The 16,549-nt window shown below is 42.7% G+C and overlaps 1 long non-coding RNA gene across 1 annotated transcript in view; it reads right to left on the bottom strand.

The window, feature by feature from the left end:
- Positions 1 to 290: 290 nt before the first annotated feature.
- LOC140718775 (uncharacterized) overlaps positions 291 to 16,549 on the bottom strand; it is a 112,819-nt gene continuing 96,560 nt past the window's right edge. Inside the window, exons 2-3 of the long non-coding RNA XR_012096786.1 lie at positions 8,681 to 8,782; positions 291 to 396 (exon numbers count right to left, since the gene is read on the bottom strand). This is a non-coding gene — a long non-coding RNA (uncharacterized lncRNA). The remainder of the gene's footprint in view (positions 397 to 8,680; positions 8,783 to 16,549) is intronic.

The following is a 16,549-nucleotide window of genomic DNA, read 5'->3' as shown; positions in this document are numbered from 1 at the left end:
TTCCACTGAAGTCAGCCTCGGTATTTCAGAAGTACAATACAAATGGCCACCACTTCTATAATGAGGAAATTCAAACAGTGGCAGCCAGTGCTTACTCTCATACAGAGTTTGCTCCCCTGAAAGTACTGACTTTCAACTGAATTCATCAATTGTTGATTGATTAGAAGTGTCTCTGTGTGTTTCTTGTTTCATATGAAAATGTATCAAAACAAATCATGCTTAGTCATTGCACAAATAAATATCCAGTTTTGTAATAATTCCATAAATCAAGCAATTGTTCAGACATCACAGGAAAAACATGTTTCTCTGTAGACTACATGATTCCGTACATTCTGCAAGGTATTCCTGGAACCATTTAGCATCCTGACCTTCAGAAGATTGGTGATTCCTCGTTAGCTACAATAAAAGTCACAAAAGATACTCTGTTTATTTTATGAAATATTTTGCAGAGAGTGTGCAGTGTTGATACAGTCAAATAAAAAAAAGTATTAAGACTGATGTCTCCAATGTTATGAGATGGGATATTAACAACACAGCACAGATCTACACATCAAATAAATGGTAGACGCAGAGAGCATGGGAAAGGCTGCTTTAAACTGCATGTGTTCCACTTACTAGTCATGTTCAGTGCTTTCACACATTGAGCTGGGGACCGGCCAGATTTTCAGTACAGGAAGCTCTGTCATGACTGAGTTGCACCTTTGAAGTGTAAATCGCCAAGATAATTTTTCTTGAGGAAGCATTTCTGTTAAATCCATGCATGAGAAGTGGTTTGACTGGCTGCAGATGCACTGAGGAGCATGAGATCCATTATTTAGTCTGTAACTGTAATTCTGATTCAGCTGCTGTTTATATTTGAACTGATCCAATCCAGTTCTGCCAAAATACACAGGCAATAATCGGGAGCTTTTTTTTCATCCAGTATAGTTTCCTTAATTTTCCTCGGAGCTCATCTTTTAAAGTTTGCTTCCATTTTCATGTCTCATTTATTGGAAGCTTCAGTTTAACTGCGTTGTTAATTGTTATCCAGGAATAAGAAATGATTTGAAGGAGAGTTAAAACCTTTGAATTCACAGAAATAAATCTCCAATTAAAATAAATAGCTTCTAGGGAGAGAGTGTAAAGAGGCACGTTGTTCACGATCAATGGATTAATAAATGTGTCTGCCACTGAGATGGCAGAGAATTTACAGACCCAGTCCTGTCTCGGGGCAGAAGCCCCAAAGATGGAGGGCAAGTCGGTCGCAAAGCGTCCGAGCCTCAACAGTGTAGGGACAATATGCGTTCCAGTGATTGGTAGCAGAGTGTTGGGAGGGTGCAGGATGTCAAGCAACAGAACCATGAGGGAGCCAGAGCATGCAGTTGGCTCAGCGGCTGAGAAATGGGTGAGGGCAGTACCACTAGCTGCCCTGGTGGCCTTATGGGAGCTCGGTCTAAAGAAAAGCATCACTGCATTTCAGCTAAAGTCCTCTATGGAAGCCCAGAAGAGCCGGTTAGAACCCAATGCCCCTGGAAGACTGCAGCAAAATCCTGGGGGAATGTGAAATGTATAATAAATGGGAGGCCCTGTTTTCCTTGGCAGAGGGGTCATAAACCAGGGCAGGCAGGATCTTGGAACTAAAATAATTTATATATAGATTGGAGGGGAAACGATGCGATATCTGTCTCCCAGAGAGTGGTGGGCATCTAGAACTCACTGGGTGAAAGGGTGTTGGGAGCAAAGACCTGGTCATATTTAAACAGATCTTGGACAGCCACGTCCCGTGGGTGAACAGACGCGGAGCTGGAAAGACATATGAATGTCTGTCTCCCGACCAGCGCACACTGGGTCAAACGACTGCCTTCAGTAAATGTTCTGTGATTCCACGGTTAACCATTTGGTTGCTGTCCGGCAGGTTGATAAAACCACCCTGGAGAAGTCGGTCAAGGAGATAAAGGGTGCAGCAGAGTCACTGCCTTGCAGTGCTAGTTGGTTTTGTAGAACTGGCTGTCTGGAGAGTTTGCATGCCCTCCCTGTGAGCACATGGATTCCTCCCATATCCTAAACACGTGTGGGTTGTTCGGTGAAATGGTAAATTCCTCCTGAGCGGAGGGTGGAACAGGGTGGGGTAGGATTAGTGTGAAAGTGAATGCTGGTCAGCAGGGTCCATTTCTGTGCTGTAGCTGTACATAACTATGAAATAGTTTACATCTTCGGCGATTTTCCTCGAAGTAGTGGCATCTCACGTAATGGTGATGAGTGCTGTTGCCATCCTGAAGCCCACAGCCTTCGTTTCAGTGATTTCAGGTAGGAATTTCCAGCAGTCCTTCTCTGAAGGTTTTCACATCCCAGAGTAACCAACAGCAACTCTGCTGTAGGAGCAGTAATATAAAACAGCCCGCGGCGCATTATTTTAGACAAAAAATGAAGTAGGAAAGCTAGATCACTTAGCTGACAGATGCCTCACTGGGAAACTGTGATGAATGGGTGTCTGTGTTACTGATGGGATATAACACATCCATGTCTTCTCACTTTTCGAAAGCCTTTGTGACGCTTTTGTTGTGTGACTCCGAATCATGAATGGAGTTGCAGACAGAATGATCTGAGGCTTGCACCAGCTTTATTCGTGATCTAGAAGGACCTGCTGTGGCAGCTCGATTTTCTTTATCACAGCACTACCTGAACCAAATGGTGCCACAGTGCGACTGGGTGCCAACCGTCACAGCACCACATCCACCCAACAGGAACTAGGGGATAGATTATTCTAAACTTGTTCCAAAATTCTGTTTAGGAACAGAAAATGCAAATTTTCCCTTTGGCTTTTTAAAGGCGTGAGGAACTATTTGAGTTAAAGTAAAATAGTAAAATTGGCTACACAGAAGACGACAACACACCAGGAGTGTAAGTCGCCAACCTGCCTCTCCTTTGTGACTTCAGTTGGCTGGTTTGAGCTCCTCCCCAAACTCTTCCCATGGCTGAAGAAAGCGATGGGAACTGGACAAAGCTGTTCCTGAGGGCCAGTGCTCAGTAACCCTCCGTTCCCTGCTGTTTACACGTTTCATAAACATCTTTAAGTGAAATACTTTCAGTGATATAAATTATGTTTGTGATACCAAGTTACAGATGTAATGGACAGAAACTTCATTCAATGTTCAGACAAATGGGAGGGAAGTATGGCAAATGGATTAAATGTAGATAATCGCTAAGTTGTGCATATCTAAACAGGAATGACAAACATGTCTATATGATGACAGTATATCCTTTTGATGAGATGGCTGTAGCCACTAACTAAAAGTTTCAATGCAAAGTTAAACAAATATTACGATCCTTCCATGCGCGTATAAAGGGAAGAGAAAGACCACCTGTTCTATCAAAGTCATTGTGTTCTGCACCAACCATCCACTTTGCTCGCTATACCAGTTCCGCACACAGCAACGTAACCAGCACTCACAAGGAAAGAGAAGCCATTGACAGATGTCACTCAGCTCATGTCAGAATCAGAATCAGATTTCGTATCACTTGCATATGTTGTGAAATGTGTGTGTGTGAGTGTGTCTATAGTTAAATAAGCGCAAAAGCAGATATAAAAAAGTAGTGAGGTGGTGTTGACGAATTCAATGTCCATTCAGAAATCAGAAGGCAGAGGGGAAGAAGCTGTTCCTCATCACTGAGTGTGAGTCTTCAGACATCTGTACCTCCTTCCCAATGGTAACAATGAGATGAGGGCATGTCCTGGTTGATAGGCATCCTTAATGAAGGATGCCACTTTTCTGAGGCATCACTCCTTGAAGATGTCCTGGATACTAAGGAGGCTAGTGCCCATGATGGAGCTAGCTAAGTTTAGAACTCTCTGCAGCTTACTTTGATCCTGTGCAGAAGCCCGTGCCCTCTCCCCATACCAGCTGGTGATGCATTCCATAACTTGAAAATATGTCCAAGGCTGAAAATCCCCATGATCTATATTCAGGTAGCAAATAAAATATTTGTTTATCCACTCTGTCAAGAAAATGAACAAAGTATTTTATGTAATTTGTGAGAGATTACAGAGGTTTGAATGCAAATAAAGCAAATGGTTAGGAGTATTGTGTGCAGTTTTGGTCACCTACAGGAAAGATGTAAACAAGTTTGAAGGAGTGCAGAGAAAATTTACAAGGAAGTTGCCGGAACTTGAGAGCCTGGGTTATAGGGAAAGGTTGAATAGTTTAGGACTTTATTCTCTGGAACATAGAAGACTGAGGGGAGATTTGATAGAGGTGTTCAAAATTATGAGGAGTATAGATAGGGTTAATGCAAACAGTCTTTTTCCTCTGGGGTTGTTGGGTGAGACTACAACTAGAGGTCATGGGTTAAGGATGAAAGGTGAAATATTTAAGGGGGAGCATCTTCATCCAGAGGGTAGTGAGTGTGGAACAAGCTGCCAGTGCAAGTGGTGCATGGGGAGTTGATTTCGACATTTAAGAGAACTTTGGATTGGTACATGGATGACAGGTATGGAGGGCTATGTTCTGGCTGCAGGTCAATAGGACTAGGCAGATTAATGGTTCAGCACAGATCAGACTGGCCGAAAGGCCTATTTCTGTGCTGTAGTGTTCTATGACACTAATGTTTCCCAATCACTATCTAAATAAGCTCTGCTGAATGCTCTCATTGAGCTATTTGTGCTAATTGTGGATATGTATGCTGTATTCTCCTTCTAAAAGTCAGTTACTGAGGGTGTTGGTACAGGATTTCAGAAACACTGTGCAATAACTATGTATTGCTGAGTATCCACATTTATCGCAAAAAACAAGGATAAACTCCCACAGAAAATCTGATGAACTATCAATTTGCAGACTTTGAGGACAAACCTCCTTTGAAGATACTCAGCATTCTCATATAACTTCCTGATTCCCCCCCCCCCCGCCCCCAATCATCATGTACCACTTTTCTTACAATACTTTTCCATAGCTTTTGACAAATAAAATCATAAACCTCAGGACATGATTTCTTTTCCCTCTCAAATATTATCACAAATATTGTCTCTGTTAAATAACCAGAAGAGTCCCAGAAGACAGAGTTGTCTGAGAACAAGGCTCATTCAGAACCCCTTCAACCCATTCAAGAAACCAAGGAGGCCTGGAGAAGCAAATGCTTCAGATTTCTGAATGTCATTCATTCCTGAAATTACTCTCAATGGATCAATGTGGCCATTTATTTTCAAACGTACCCTGGTGATGATGCATCATACTGTCATGTTTTGCTGAGGTGAGCACATTTCTTGTCTAAAGTCCCTTCTCCAGCTCCCCTCTCACCTTTCTTACAAAAGAACTAAGTTATGTTCTTCAGCGGTATTGGAATTAGGTTATTATTGTCGCATGTACCAAGCTACAGTGAAAAGCTTGTCTTGCATATTGTTCATGCAAGGCTTTAGACCACCTAGACAACACAAACACCTACGTCAGGATGCTGTTCATCAACTATAGCTCAGCATTTAACACCATCATTCCCACAGTCCTGATTGAGAAACCTGGGCCTCTGTACCTCCCTCTGCAATTGGATCTTCGACTTCATAACTGGGAGGCCACAGTCTGTGCAGATTGGTGATAACATATCCTCTTTGCTGACATTCAACACTGGTGCACCTCAGGGGTGTGTGCTTAGCCCACTGCTCTACTCTCTATATACACATGACTGTGTGGCTAGGCATTGCTCAAATACTGTCTATAAATTTGCTGACAGTACAACCATTGTTGGTAGAATCTCAGGTGGTGACAAGAGGGCGTACAGGGGTGAGGTATGCCAACTAGTGGGATGGTGCCACAGCAACAACCTGGCACTCAATGTCAGTAAGATGAAAGAGCTGATTGTGTACTTCAGGAAGGTTAAGATGAAGGAACACATACCAATCCTAATAGAGGGATCAGAAGTGGAGAGAGTGAGCAATTTCAAGTTTCTGGGTGTCAAGATCTCTGCGGATCTAACCAGGTCCCAACATATCAATGTAGTCATAAAGAAGGCAAGACAGCGGCTATACTTTATTAGGAGTTTAAAGAGATTGGGCATGTCAACAAATACACTCAAAAACTTCTCTATTTGTACCATGGAGAGCATTCTGACAGGCTGCGTCACTGTCAGGTATGGAGGGGCTACTGCACAGGACTGAAAGAAGCTGCAGAAGGTTGTATATCTAGTCAGCTCCATCTTGGGCACTAGCCTACAAAGTACCCAGGACATCTTTAGGGAGCGGTGTCTCAGAAAGACAGCGTCCATTATTAAGGACCTCCAGCACCCAGGGCATGCCCTTTTCTCACTGTTACCATCAGGTGGGAGATACAGAAGCCTGAAGGCACACACTCAGTGATTCAGGAACAGCTTCTTCCCCTCTGCCATCCAATTCCTAAATGGACATTGAAGCTTTGGACACTACCTCACTTTTTTTAATATACAGTATTTCCATTTTTGCACATTTTTAAAAAATCTATTCAATATACATAATTGATTTAGTTGTTTATTTATTAGTATGCTTTATTTTAATTTTTTCTCTCTCTCTCTCTGTTAGATTATGTATCGCATTGAACTGCTGCTGCTAAGTTCACAAATTTCACCTCACATGCCAGTGATAATAAACCTGATTCAGATTCTGATCAGATAATTACACAGTGCATTGAGTTAGAAAAAGGTAAAGCGAAAATAATGCAACATTTATAGAGAAAGTGCAATGTCAGATCATAACGAGTAGTCTGTGAGGTTAAAGACCTTGTTATTATACTAGAGAGTTATTTAATAGTCCTATAACAGCAGAGTAGAAGATGTCCTTGAGTCTGATTGTACATTGGAAAAGGAAATGTCCTGGTTGGGTGTGGTCTTTGATTATGCTGGCTGCTTTACTGGGGCAGCGAAAAGTGTAGATGAAGTCCATGCGGGGAAGCAGGTTTCCATGATGGCTAAGCTGTGTTCACCATTGCCTGTAATTTCTGGTGGTCTTGTGTAAAGTAGCTGCCATACAAAGCCACAATACAAACAGATAGGATGCTTTCTGTTGTATCGATACAAATTGATAAGGGTTGACAGAGACATGCCAAATTTCTTCAGCCTCCTAGGAAGTAGAGGTGCTGGTGAGCTTTCCTGGCCATGAAGTCTGCATGGTTAGACCAGGACAAGCTATTCACTCCAAGGAACCTGAAGCTCTCAATAGCGTTGATGTAGACAGGAGCATGTGCACCACCTTCTTTCTGAGTCAATCTCTTTTGTTTTGCTGTCCACGAGGGAAAGGTTGTGTCACGGCACCATGTTACTAAACTCTCTATCTCCACCCTGTACTCTCACTCGTCATTATTTGAGATCCACAAACTTGTAGGTGAAGTTAGAGCAGAATCCAGCCACACAGTCAATAATGTACAGGGAGAAGAGTAGGGGTCTGATTTTGCAAACTTGTGGAGTACCAGTGTTCAGAATAATTGTGGCAGAATGCTGCTGACTATTTTTGTTGATTGTGTTCTGTTGACTTCCAGGCTCTGGAGTTGGATGATGAGTTAGCTTGGAATTAAGGCTTTGAAGGCAGAGCTGTAGTCAATAAACAAGTTTAACATGGGTATCTTTAGTGTCCAGATGCTTCAGAGATATGTACAGGGTGAGGCTGATGGCATCTGCCATAGTTTCACCAGCAGCGGTTTACACTTGGTCAAGGTTATTTGGGAGGCTGGAGCTGATGTGTTCCTCTCAAAGCACTTCTTGGTGATGGGTGTCAGATCTACTGGGTGGTCGGTAGTCGTTAATGTATGTTATCTTGCTTCTCTAAGTTACTGGGATGATTGTTGTCTTGTTAAAGGAGGAGGGAATCAGAGTGAAGCAATGAGAGTTTTAGAATAATCCCACCAGCATATATGCACAGCATATAAGGACATGGCTAGGGACACTATGTAGGCCAGGATCTTTCCATGGCTTCACTCTCAGAAGATTGATCTTATGTCCACACGGTGATCGTGGGGTCAGTGTACTGGAGGCTTTCGGGGGGGGGGGGGTGGTGGCATACTTATTTCCTTCTGTTCAAAGCATGCATAGAATGCATGAGGCTCATTGGGAAGGGATGTGCTGATGTTGGCAATATTGTCTGACTTCGTATGCAACCCGTTACATAACGTAAGCACTGTCACAACTGATAACTTGTCTGGGACTCAATTTTAGACTGGTACTAGCCCTTAGCATCTCTGATAGCTTTACAAAATTTGTATCTTCCTTGTGGGTTGGGTGAATAAGTAGCGACTGCTGTTAGATTCTGGCATTTTTGATCCAAGGTTCTTTCAGAAGTCAGGAAACAGGCACAAAACTTGTTGCTTCACGATCGTTTAAGTAAGAGTTGATTGAACAAAGGAAAGTTGGACAGACAGTGATAGAGGTCTACTCAGTAAAGAGAGAGACAAAGGAACTGAGAAAAGAAGATGGTGCTGCCTTATGGTAAGATATTTTTGTATCCATAGATATGAAAAGTTCCATTCACATTTACTGACAATAGCTTTCCAGAATTATACTTTGTATAACCACTAGAGACATATTAAACTTGCATATACAGTACATATTACAACCACCAGGAAACATAGTAAGCAGTTACTTATATAAAATACAAGCAGATGATTAATTGTTAAAATGCAAAGAAAATATCAATTAAACAGTCAAATTTAAGAAGTTAACAGATAGATCCACCACTGCTCATGTACTAACTTACTTTCATTATTCCGTCATATTGACTTCACTGGAACCTGATGTGAAGTGGAGAAGACGACTAGTTGGTCAGTGCCAAAATTATTTCTTATCCTCCGCCCTAATGCTTAAAAGATTGAGAAAAATATTAGATGAGGTTAGACAACTAGATAGCCAGGGTGCACATTTTGTGGAGAATTAAAAAACATAATTATCGGGTATTGTCAAAGCTTAAGAACAAGCTTCCCTGTGTCAGACGGTGCAGTGGCAGTTCAGCTTGCACCAGTTACTGTATTTCACAAACTTTCTGAATTAATATCAAAATAAGAGTGGAACAGGAGGTCAAGGCAATCAAAGTGAACTCACAGTATTGGAGCTGAAAATGCTGAGTTGTCTGATCTGAAGAGAAGCATAAAAATTGACCAATCCCCTGGGTTGAAATGGATCTATCCCAAGTTGCTATGGGACGCTAGGGTGGAGGTAGCTGGATATTGTTGCATCTACATTAGTCACAGGTCAGTTGCTGGAAGATTGGAGGATAACTAACATTTTCCTTTATTTAGGAAGGGTAGCTCTAACAGGAAATGTCAGTAAGTCTTATGTCAGTGGTAGAGAAATTACGAGAGAAAATTCTAAGGCACAGGAAATTTGAAAAAGGGAGGGATTGATCAAAGATGGTCAGCATGGATTTCTGTGGATAGATCCTATCCCACTAAATTGACAGCTTTTGTGGAGGTGGCAACTAAGAAGACTGATGAAGATAGTGTGCTAGACATTGTCTGTAGAAACATTAAGGCATTTGACAAGGTACTGCACGGTAGGCTGGCCCAGAAGATAAAGGCACATGGGATCCAAGGTGAGTAGGTTGATCAAATCCAAAATTGACTTGGTGGTGGGAGCCATGGGAGCCGGTGGTTGAAAGGATTGAAAGCCTGTGACCGGCGGTGTACCACAATGATCAGTGCTGTTGTTTGTGGATTCTGATTAATTGGACCATTGGTTAATTGGGAAGGCCACTGTATTGGAACAACTCTTAAAGAACAAAAACTAATCAAGGAAATAGCTGGTATTCCTTTCATTTATTTGGGATGCTATGCCGCTTAATTGTTGTGAAACAATTTCTAAGTAGAGTCAGTCACGTGCGCTACACTGTGCTTAAAGTAAATAGTTTTTAAATAGCATCAGTTGCACGTGCTTGTGTTCGAAAAGCAGCGATTTTTGTCACTGGTAGTTGGAAAGAGTAAGCAGTAAGATATTTCAGAACTGTTTTACTCAATGCAGTTTCAAACATTCAGGCTTGGAGATGCCAGAAATGGCTGGAGTGAACTACAGATAATTGTAGGTAACAACAATCATCTTAAATGTTACAATGAAAATGAAGATTTGGAGGATGCAATCATTGAAAGCAGTGTTTGAAGGTAGTCCATTATCTGCACTAGGTGTCTGCACTAATTGTGTATACTTACAGTCAATGAAAAGAACACTGAATGAATTCCTCCTTCGATAAATATTATGAACTAATCACAGTTTTTTAGTACTGTAGTGGTATTGCTAGTGTTCTAATTTGTTCTGTATTTTATTTAAATATGTAATTTATTAACTTTTTGACTACTTCCATGAAACTTCAGCTAATTGGATCACCCACTTAATTGGGCCAAAATGTACTAGCCCCAATGAGTCTCAATTAACTGTGTGTGTGTGTGTGTGTGTGTGTGTGTGTGTGTGTGTGTGTGTGTGTGTGTGTGTGTGTGTGTGTGTGTGTGTGTGTGTGTGTGTGTGTGTGTGTTGTGCAGTGCATAGTGAGAAACATTTTCTAACCTACAACAGGATATAGATCAGATGCAAAGTTAGGTGGACTATTGGCACATGATGCAAAATGAGGCATTTTGAGATGTCTAATTGGGTTTAGATACATACACCGAATGGTAGGGGACCGAGAACTGTTGATCAGCTGAGACCTGGGGTGCAAGTCCATAGTTCTCTGAAAGTGGAAACATATGTCAATATGGTGGTGAAGAATACATATGAAATGCCGTTTGCAAATTTATTCATCCTACATACGCATCCTTGCTGTTTATGTGGATGTAAGAGCCAGTGGATGTAGTGTACCTGGACTTCCAGAAAGCTTTTGATAAAGTCCCACATAGGAGATTAGTGGGCAAAATTAGGGCACATGGTATTGAGGGCAGAGTACTGACATAGATTAAAAATTGGCTGGCTGACAGGAAACAAAGAGTAGCGATTAACGGGTCCCTTTCGGAATGGCAGGCTGTGACCAGTGGGGTACCGCAAGGTTCGGTGTTGGGACCGCAGCTGTTTACAATATTCATTAATGATTTAGATGAAGGGATTAAAAGTAACATTAGCAAATTTGCCGATGACACAAAGCTGGGTGGCAGTGTGAAATGTCAGGAGGATGTTATGAGAATGCAGGGTGACTTGGACAGGTTGGGCGAGTGGGCAAATGTATGGCAGATGCAGTTTAATGTGGATAAATGTGAGGTTATCCACTTTGGTGGCAAGAACAGGAAGGCAGATTACTATCTAAATGGAGTCAAGTTAGGAAAAGGGGAAGTACAACGAGATCTAGGTGTTCTTGTACATCAGTCAATGAAAGCAAGCACGCAGGTACAGCAGGCAGTGAAGAAAGCTAATGGCATGCTGGCCTTTATAACAAGAGGAATTGAGTATAGGAGTAAAGAGGTCCTTCTGCAGCTGTACAGGGCCCTGGTGAGACCCCACCTGGAGTATTGTGTGCAGTTTTGGTCTCCAAATTTGAGGAAGAACATTCTTGCTATTGAGGGAGTGCAGCGTAGGTTCACAAGGTTAATTCCCGGAATGGCCGGACTGTAATATGTTGAAAGATTGGAGCGACTGGGCTTGTATACACTGGAATTTAGAAGGATGAGAGGGGATCTGATTGAAACATATATGATTATTAAGGGATTGGACACGCTGGAGGCAGGAAGCATGTTCCCGCTGATGGGTGAGTCCAGAACTAGAGGCCACAGTTTAAGAATAAGGGGTAGGCCATTTAGAACAGAGATGCGGAAAAACTTTTTCACCCAGAGAGTGGTGGATATGTGGAATGCTCTGCCCCAGAAGGCAGTGGAGGCCAAGTCTCAGGATGCATTCAAGACAGAGTTAGATAGAGCTCTTATAGATAGCGGGGTCAAGAGATATAGGGAGAGGGCAGGAACGGGGTACTGATTGTGTATGATCAGCCATGATCACAGTAAATGGCGGTGCTGGCTGGAAGGGCCGAATGGCCTACTCCTGCACCTATTGGCTATTGTCTATTGTCTATATAGATTACAAGCACTGGTGCATCTCTGGTCCAATCAGAAAGCAGTTGGCACGCAATTGGTAGTTGGTTTATTATTGTCAGCTGTACCCAGATACAGTGAAAAGCTTTGTTTGTCTGTGATGCAGACAAATTATTCCACACACCGGGAGTGTGCAGAGCATTGCAGTTGCAGAGAAAGTGCAGTGCAGCTCAACAGATAAAGAGTAGGGCCATGACAAAAAGTGAGAGATCAGGGGTTCATCTTTATCAAGAGAACAGCAGAATAGAAACTGTCTGATCCTGCAGGGACATGTACTCAAGCACAATACGATGAGAAGAGAGAAAGACTGGGGTAGGAGGGGCCCTTGATTTGCCAAGAGAGCAGGACAAAGTCAACGGAGGGATTATTGTAACTTGGAGTACATAGAAACATAGAAAACCTACAGCACAATACAGGCCCTTTGGTCCACAAAGCTGTGCTGAACATGTCCTTACCTTAGAAATGACCAAGGGTTACACATAACCCTCTATTTTTCTAAGCTCCATGTACCTACCCAGGAGACTCTTAAAAGACCCTATTGTATCCGCCTCCCCCACTGTCGCCGGCAGCCCATTCCACACACTCACCACTCTCTGCGTAAAAAACTTACCCCTGACATCTCCTCTGTACCTACTTCCAAGTACCTTAAATCTGTGCCCTCTTGTGTTAGCCATTTCAGCCCTGGGAAAAGCCTCTGACTATCCACACAATCAATGCCTCTCATCATCTTATACACCTCTCTCAGGTCACTTCTCATCCTCTGTCACTCCAAGGAGAAAAGGCCCAGTTCACTCAACCTATTCTCATAAGGCATGCTCCCCAATCCAGGCCACATCCTTGTAAATTTCCTCTGCACCCTTTCTATGGTTTCCACATCCTTCCTGTAGTGAGGTGACCAGAACTGAGCACAGTACTCCAAGTGGGGTCTGACCAGGGTCCTATACAGCTGCAACATTACCTCTTGACTCCTAAAGTCAAGTCAAGTCACTGTTATTATCATTTCAACCATAACAGTACATAGTAAAAATGAGACAACGTTTTTCAGGACCATGGTGTTACATGACTAATGCACCATCAATAGCTCTCTGAGACGTGAAGGCGAGATATCGGCTTTTATTGACTGGAAGAAAGAATAAGCAGTAGTTGACCACCATACTACATCCTGGAGACTGAGGGCCGGGCTCAGGCCTCAATTGCCTTTATACCGGGGTCTATGGGAGGAGCCACGGTCAGTGGGAGGGGCCACAGGAGCAGTCAGCAGGGGGCGTGTCCAGACAGGTATATGTAGTTCACCATAATGACACAGTACAAAAACTAGACTGAACTACGTAAAAAACAACACAGAGAAAAAAAAACACACAACAACTATACTAGACTACAGACCTACAGAGGACTGCATGAAGTGTACAAAACAGTGCAGGCATTACAATAAATAATAAACAGGACAGTAGGGCAAGGTATCAGTCCAGGCTCTGGGTATTGAGGAGTCTGATGGCTTGGGGGAAGAAACTGTTACATAGTCTGGTCGTGAGAGCCCGAATGCTTCGGTGCCTTTTCCCAGATGACAGGAGGGAGAAGAGTTTGTATGAGGGGTGCATGGGGTCCCTCATAATGCTGTTTGCTTTGCGGATGCAGCGTGTAGTGTAAATGTCCGTGATGGCAGGAAGAGAGACCCGGATGATCTTCTCAGCTGACCTCACTATCCGCTGCAGGGTCTTGCGATCTGAGATGGTGCAATTTCCAAACCAGGCAGTGATGCAGCTGCTCAGGATGCTCTCAATACAACCCCTGTAGAATGTGATGAGGATGGGGGGTGGGAGATGGACTTTCCTCAGCCTTCGCAGAAAGTAGAGACGCTGCTGGGCTTTCTTTGCTATGGAGCTGGTGTTGAGGGACCAGGTGAGATTCTCCACCAGGTGAACACCAAGAAATTATCCCACAGTTGATGAAGGCCAATGCACCGTATGCCTTCTTAACCACAGAATCAACCTGCACAGCAGCTTTGAGTGTCCTATGGAATCAGACCCCAAGATCCCTCTGATCCTCCACACTACCAAGAGTCTTACCATTAATACTGTATTTTGCCATCATATTGTGTACGGGTCTGATGGTCACACCAAAGGAAAAACGTTGTGCTGGAGAGAATGCAAAGCAGTTCCACCAGAATTTTGCCTGGACTGGAGAACGTTAATTATGGAGAGAAATTGGAAAGGCTGGGTTAGTTTCCCTGGAGCAAAGAAGGCTGAGGGCTGAGCTGACAGACATAGGGAAGGTAGATATGGCAAATAGTGAATATTTATATGTCAATGAAGAGGGAGAATTAAAGAGCAAAGTCCTTTATGCTCAGAGTACTTGATACCTAGAGCACATTGCCAGGTGAAAGTGGTAGAATCAGATAGAAACGCTACACTTTTCGATGGGCACTTGGATAGACAGGGCACAGAAAGATACAGACAGAGTGTGGGCAAACGGGATTGGCGTAGCCAGGCAAAAGTATCTACATGGACATGGTGTTCTGAAGGGTACACTTCTACACTGTGAAACTCCAGGATTCTATTAGGCTTGAACTGCCAATGTAGCAATGGAGAAAATGGGAACTGGGAATACATTTTAGGGAAGGAGAAGGATGGGGGCCGGATGAGTGGAGCATTCAATTAACTCATGCATGGTTCGAATGATGCAGTAGAATTAATATTAAATTACAAGAGCATAAAATCTGAGAATAGAAATTGACAGCAATTTAAGATGCTGTATCCAAGCTGCTCCACACTTGTTGACAAGCACGAGAATATTGCAGAGAGGATAGCTTCGGTGCAAAATGATTTATAGAGACTGAATAAATCAAATCTCATTTTCATTAGATGGAATTCTTGGACTTCTATCAGGGTTTTGCAAATCACCTTCTCCAATTACATTCACTGCTCCATGAAGTAATAAACCAAAGGCCCTCGCTACCTCCAGATGTCAGTTGGCTGGTCCCTTAAACTACTCCCAGTCTATGTCATGAGATCCCCAGCGGAGGGCAAACACTGTGCTTCCTTCCCTCCTCTGCTCATGTAGGGCTATTCTGATCCCGGTAGAAACGTGCCCAGTATTCCAATCTACTGAAGCCAATGGCTCTCACCCAATACACTTGCACTCTAACAGCTGTGAGAAAGGCAGAGAGATTGATATAAAAATACTGCAGCACCTGAATAAAAGTAATTCTGCTCAATAATCAATGTGATATTCCATTGAGTAGCTACAACAGCAAGTCTTGCAACTTCTGCAGAAATAATTGCACATAATCATCTGAGAATTTCTGCTGAAATTAAAAATACACTTTCTTGAAAGTGGAATATCTCTCAGTGCCAATGCAGGGAACATTTCATCCTGTCTCATCAGCTGACGAAGACACAGTGAGCATTAAATATCTTTGGCTGCCAGTTCTGGTTTTGTACAGATAAAGCATTGCCATAACTCATTCTTTGAAGCTATTCAGCAATGAAGGTTGACCAGACTGGCACAATGCACTAAAATAAATCAAAATGCTTTACAAGGTATGAAGATATTTATTTACTTGGCCTTCCTCCAGTTCTTCAGTATTTGCAAATCTATAAACTTCTGTTTTAAATGAAAACTTCCAGTAATGTGCCTCAAGGAACAGTTTGCTTGTCATTTGCATTTGAAAGGTGTGATCAAATTGTAACATTACAGTAACAGCATGCTCTTTCTGAGAGTGCTGGAAGCTGGTGTAAACCTTTGAATATTGCTGAATATCAGGGACTTGTAGACCTCAAACCTGTGAATCCAGGGCCACGGTCAGGAGGTCAGAAGCACAGGAGGCAGCCTGTTCTGGGGCTGGAAGGCATCTGTGCATGGGGGGGGGGGGCGGGGGTGTGCAGGGGAAAGGGGCTTGTTTTGTTGTTGTTGCTTCTTGTATGTTGTTCCGCCGAATATTATGGGCATACTATGTTGGTGCCGGATACATGCTGACTCTTGTAGGCTTCACCCTTCCCATCCTCAGACTGGATTGGTTGTTAACGCAAGTGACACATTTCACTCTATGTTTCAATATTGATGTGATGAATAAATCTAATTCAATCTACAGATTCACAGGCACCCCTTAAGCAGCTGGTCCTGGCCGAAGGGCAAGACTTCATCTTCTATTCCTCATTCTTTCATGTTCTGTCTTTATTCCACTCACACCCATTCTGTTGTCTTCATATGACATTCTTTACACTTGACTCATATCATAAAGGATAATATTACCTTTTTTCATTTAAATATTAAGAAAACTATTCCAAAGTTGTACATGGCTGTCTTCGTTCTACATCTGTGCTTGATTTTGGCTGTTGTTATTTTAATTTCTGGCCTTACAAATGTCCACTTTTGCGGGTTTGCTCAATATGTTTATTTTCTCTTGATCTTTCTGTTTGAGGAATGTCTCCTGATTGAATCATTTAATGTTCTGAATAATACTCTGCCAAAGTGTAAGCCATACGATTAAACAAACAAGTGGTCAAAGCTTCAAACACTATAACCAATGACACATGAACTAAACCTAAGACTGGATAAAGATCCAGCCC

The sequence above is a fragment of the Hemitrygon akajei genome, chromosome 30 (assembly GCF_048418815.1).
Source record: "Hemitrygon akajei chromosome 30, sHemAka1.3, whole genome shotgun sequence".
Lineage (NCBI taxonomy): Eukaryota > Metazoa > Chordata > Chondrichthyes > Myliobatiformes > Dasyatidae > Hemitrygon > Hemitrygon akajei.
This window is presented reverse-complemented; position numbering and strand designations above follow the sequence as displayed.